Genomic DNA, 4,898 nt, shown 5'->3' with positions numbered 1-4,898 from the left:
AGGGTAAGGAAGGGGATTAACTTCTGGGTAAAGTTTAGAGTGAATTTTAAATTACAGAATCCCCTTCAAAGCCAGGGTTGGATCCCACACACTCTGTGTGCCTTCCAGTCTGCGTCTGCGGAGACGAACGCGCTGATACCTCCCCATCCGCAAGCCCAGACAGCTAACTAATAATTAAACCTCGTTATTGCAGCCCCAGGAAGGTTCCTGGTGTCTCTCTCAGAGTCCTGACTCCCCATCAAGTCTGGTGGCCAAGGGAGAAACCCGAGGTCGTGGTTTGAGATCTGAGAGCCGGGCACGAACACGCGCCGAGCCATCGCCGCCGGCTGCTGCCAAATTACTCCTCATTCCCTTTCCTCCGTCACATTCCGGCTCCTCTGCTCACACCCCCCCTGCTTTTAAACCGTTTTTCTCTTGGTTTACGTTCCTGTGAACGAAACAAAATAAACCAAAGCGAGTCAGCCCTGCCCGGGTTTGGGGTTTGCTGCCTTTCTGCGAGACGCTCACCGGGGCTTCGCTCGCGGCAGAGCCAAACCCAAAGGACAATTAAACTCCAGGTTCCCTTTTAAATCAAACATTCCCCTCCAGGTCGTGGGTTCTGCTCCAAACCAGGCAGAGAATCCACCAAAAGGGTCAGTAAAAGAGTTCAAGGTTGTGGCACAACTCCTTTCAAGTCCTGGACTTTAGGGATGAATTTCTGCTCCGGGATTGGAACATCCCCATTTTTCACTCAGGTCCGCAGAGAGGGGAAGGATGTTTGTTATTCCTGAGGACAGATTGTATTATTTTTTTTTTCCTGGATTCCCAACAGCCAGCAAGGAGCAAAGAGGGCTGGAGGAGCTCATTGCTTTGCTAATGTGTGGTTTGCAACAAGAGCTGCGGAAAGGCTTCTTGAAGGAAAACCAAACTGGCTTCAGGAAGGAGCCAAACCCAAGTGTTTGGGAGGGATCCGGGGCAGAGGATGAAGAGTGGGGAGGGGGAGAGGTGAAGGAGGGTAATCAGAGCTGTGTGTGGTACTTCCACATAGAAAAAAAAAGTAGAAAAAGGCTGGAGGAACGGATTTGGGATTCCTCCCTTTGGAAACAGTTGGGAAAAAAGAAAAAAAAAAAAAAGGGAGCAGAAACCTGCATTTAAGAAGAGGTTAGAAATGTTTAAAGAGCAAATAGACCCAAAAAACCCCAAACCATGTCCTTGAGGGTTTGTCTCCCATCAGCATTCCCGTTCCAGGAGAGCACCCTGGGTAAGGCTACGTGACCAATGGATGTGTCCTGACCCCAAAGGCACCACAAGAATAATAGATCTTATATTGCACTTTCCTTTGGTGGAGTTCAGAACACTTTATGGGAAAAGCTGTGTTTTCCACAAAAAAAAAAAAAAATGTTCTCCAACAGGAACTGGAACCAGGAAAACAAAACAACCCAAACCCTGACTTTTAGAAAATTTCCATCTAAAATATAAAATCTGGAGGGAAAAAACCATTTGATGGCGGGGGAGAGGGAGTTTTGCTTAAAACCAAAACATTTCATTTCTGAGAAAAGTAAAAAAGCCAAGGCAGGGGGAGGTTGAAGTGGCTTGTCCAGAACTCGTTGGGGGACTTGCACCTCCATCTCCCAAGCCACAGAGCAGTCTGTCTTCAGATCAGCTGTGATGTCAGCAGGCATTTCAGGCAAACAGCAAAAAATCAAGTTCAGTGAAGTCACTGGGCTATAAAGCAGCCTCTTGAGGGGATCTCTGTGCCCACACACTGGTGGATCACTGGTGGAGAGCAGCAAAGCAAAGAGGGTCCCAGAGAGAATGTTCACTCCTCTTATCCCATCCCACCGAAGCGCCTCCAGCATTCCCTGCACAACCCGCTGTGGATAATATCACAATACAGCCCAAGGTCAAGCTGAACACACACAGGCCATTCCCAAGGCTCCAAAATTCCTGAGTGCTCCACTCAGGGGGTGAATTCCCCCGAATGACACCGAGCTCCAGCCTCCCCGAGACGCCGAGGTTTTCCCCCGAGCGAACGGCGCATTAATCCCACACGGAGTTCTCGCGGAGCACATGGATCGTGTCACGTATGGAGCCTCTCAAGAGGTCATCTGCCACTTCAGAGGGATGAAGGGAGCCAAGAATAGCAGAAAGCCAGGGCAGTGCATACCCCTGGGTGCTCCCCAGCTGTGCTGGACTCTGGGAGACATGTAATTTTCACACCATTTCTCACCAACGTACACGCAGACAACTCCGTCTTCCCAGCCCTGCGGTCTGAGCACACAGATCTCCAATTTTCGCTTTGTCTTCTCGTTCAGGAGGGTTGGCAGTGCCTGGAGGCAAAATGCTTTCAGTCTGCTGAGCTCCTCGCTCTGTTTTCTGTTGGCTTCTGGAAATAGCTCCTCTGTTTAATAACTCTTTCATTAAGCAGAGGGTGGTGAGAAATAACCAAGTCACCAAACCTACCTGGATGGGTTGATTGATGTTGCCTGGTGGCTTTACTGCACAACAGCTGGGAGTGAGGGGGGACATTGAGATCTGGCAGTGAGAGAAAACATGTCACAGTGAAGCAGAAAATGTGTGGCTTTGCCTCCTTCCCACCTCCTCCTTTTGTGGGAGAAGAAACCCTTGCAACCTTCAGCCTTCACCCACCTCTTCAAATAAACACCCACACTCCTCCAGCCAACAGAGGTACAGAGGTTCTACCGTTCCTGTGATAAAAAAAAGGAGGAATTAATGATTTGGGAGGTAAATTTGGAAATTGGCTGTTGTCAGCCGTCAGTCACCGTGTGAGCAGTGACAAATGGAACAGGTTCTCCTCTCAGCTGGAGCTGCTCACACACCATCAATACCCTTCCCAGAAACCAAGAAAATCTGTTCCAGATGGAGGGATTTGAAAGAATTTTACACCTAAACCCGGCAGGAGGTGTAACCAATCTAATCTTTCACCAAATGTGACAGTGGAGGATACAGAAAAACACCTTGTAAGGTGGATTTCTTGCCCTGACTTTGTGGGAGTTGGAACAGAAGTGTTGGATGTGCAAGAAGACCTTGACACAAAGCCAAGGCTTGGTCTGCACAGGAGGATGGTGTTGGATTGGGTTGAGGGTGTGATGGACAGACACACCACCAGCGTGTGATCCTGCCAGCAGGTCCAACCTCCAAGGTTTTCCAACCAAACTGGGCTTAGATATTTAGATTTGACAGGTTTTCTTGGGATCTAAGTGAATTAGGTGCTGAGGAATCAGTGCATCCTGATTCCTTCACTTCTTGTGGACCTCTGGAAGTCCTGCTGGAACTGGTGCTGAAATCCAGCCTGACAACAAAAGGGTTAACACAATACCTAAGGAATGCTTCCAAAATGCAAAGAGATTTAAAGTTAGACCTCTCAGTGATTTACTGGCACATGCAGACTCGGAGAAACATCATCCTTTACCAGTCCCATAACTCATTACACTCAAATCCTCTCAGTTTCAAGAATTCCATAGATCAGATTCTTGGTGTGATGATCTGTTTTTGTTGTTTTTGTAAATGATGGCCCCACCATATAAGCCTTAAAACAAACTCCACACGAGGAAGAAACCTGTCAGCAACTGCCAGCAAAGAGAGGAACTGCAGATTGGTCCCTGACAGTCAGGGATATCTGGGATGTCTTCTCCAAACTCCAGGTGATCCAGGTCGAGAGAATCTCCCTGGATTACAATTCAGGGCCCATCCAAATCCTCCTCTGGGTGGACATGAGGGGTGAAGGTCAAAAGGGCTCTCTTGCCACCTTAAAGATGCCCGTGCAAGAGCCAACAGATTTTGGGTCAATATCTAAACCAAATGGAACTCACCCTTAAGGATCCTGTGTCTATCCATAAACCCAGGACACACTGGACAGATGGGAAGAAAAATGTCTTGGAAGAGAGAGTCTCAACGATTGGAAGAGAAAAGAAAATTGCACTAATTTAAATTAGGATCAGACTTGCTCACAAACACCAAACTCCATCTACCCACAGACGTACTTTTCTCTAAAACTTACAAAAAAATTTAAAATAAAAAAAGAAAAGAAAAAGAAAAAGAAAAAAAATCCCAGATTGCCTTGGATTGAACTGCGTTGAGCAGAAAGACCAAAACCAGTCACTAATTAACGGTGTCGGGTTTTCTGGTATTTATGCACCATAAAAATTAATAAGGGGACTTCTCTGGGAAAATAAATGGTTAGCTGGAAAGCCAACCCCGGGTCTTCGTTGTTTTCCTGTTACTCATAACTTCCCGGCAAGATTCCTTGAAACTTCGAGCTGGGAACTTCCCAGGAACTTCTAGCAACTTCCCAGAGCCAAGATTTCCAGCGAGGAATTGCTGCAGTCTCCCTGATATCGGGTGTACAGGGACTGGGGGCAAAATTTAACTGCTCGGGCTGATTTCCAAGAGCTCTTGTTCTCAGAGCACTGGGGAAGAACACACACAGCATTTTCAGGAGCTGGATGTGTTTTTAGATGCATCTTTCTCTCCAGTTTTCTGCACATCAAGATTTAGGCCCCCAAGCCTCTATTTTTAACAGTGGTAACCACCTGTAGTGGTTTTATGGAGGGCAGCAGGTCTTTTCTACAAAAGAAGGTCCAAAAGTAGGGAATACCACAAATGGGAGTGGAATGTGGAACAGAATCTTGCACTCCAGCCTGTTCTCCTCTTCCAGTCTAGTCTGGAACCATGCAGAGATACCAGCTCGGGCCTTTAAACAACAAAGTTTGTATTAAATACTGTATCTGAGCTGAAAAATCCTGTTTTCCAGTAGGTTTAGCCCTGGAAGCAAGAGGAGAAAGCAAATAGGAGATTTAGATCCCAAACAAAGACCGAAGTCTTGGATATCTGATATTGCCCAACTTGCTGGTGGAGTTTCCATAATCCTTATGAGCATCTCAGTGCCTCAAGAGGTA

The 4,898-nt window shown here is 47.0% G+C and overlaps 1 long non-coding RNA gene across 1 annotated transcript; it reads right to left on the bottom strand.

Annotated features, from left to right (window-relative positions):
• Positions 1-1,171: 1,171 nt before the first annotated feature.
• LOC108504690 lies at positions 1,172-2,839 on the bottom strand. The gene is made up of 3 exons (XR_001877211.1): positions 2,629-2,839; positions 2,443-2,514; positions 1,172-2,309 (listed from the first exon to the last, which is right to left on the bottom strand). It is a non-coding gene; the product is annotated as an uncharacterized LOC108504690 (long non-coding RNA).
• Positions 2,840-4,898: the final 2,059 nt, after the last annotated feature.

The sequence above is a fragment of the Lepidothrix coronata genome, unplaced genomic scaffold (assembly GCF_001604755.1).
Source record: "Lepidothrix coronata isolate B3197 unplaced genomic scaffold, Lepidothrix_coronata-1.0 Scaffold173, whole genome shotgun sequence".
In the NCBI taxonomy this organism is placed as follows: domain Eukaryota; kingdom Metazoa; phylum Chordata; class Aves; order Passeriformes; family Pipridae; genus Lepidothrix; species Lepidothrix coronata.
Note: the sequence above shows the minus strand (reverse complement) of the source record. Positions and strands in the feature narration are given on the sequence as shown.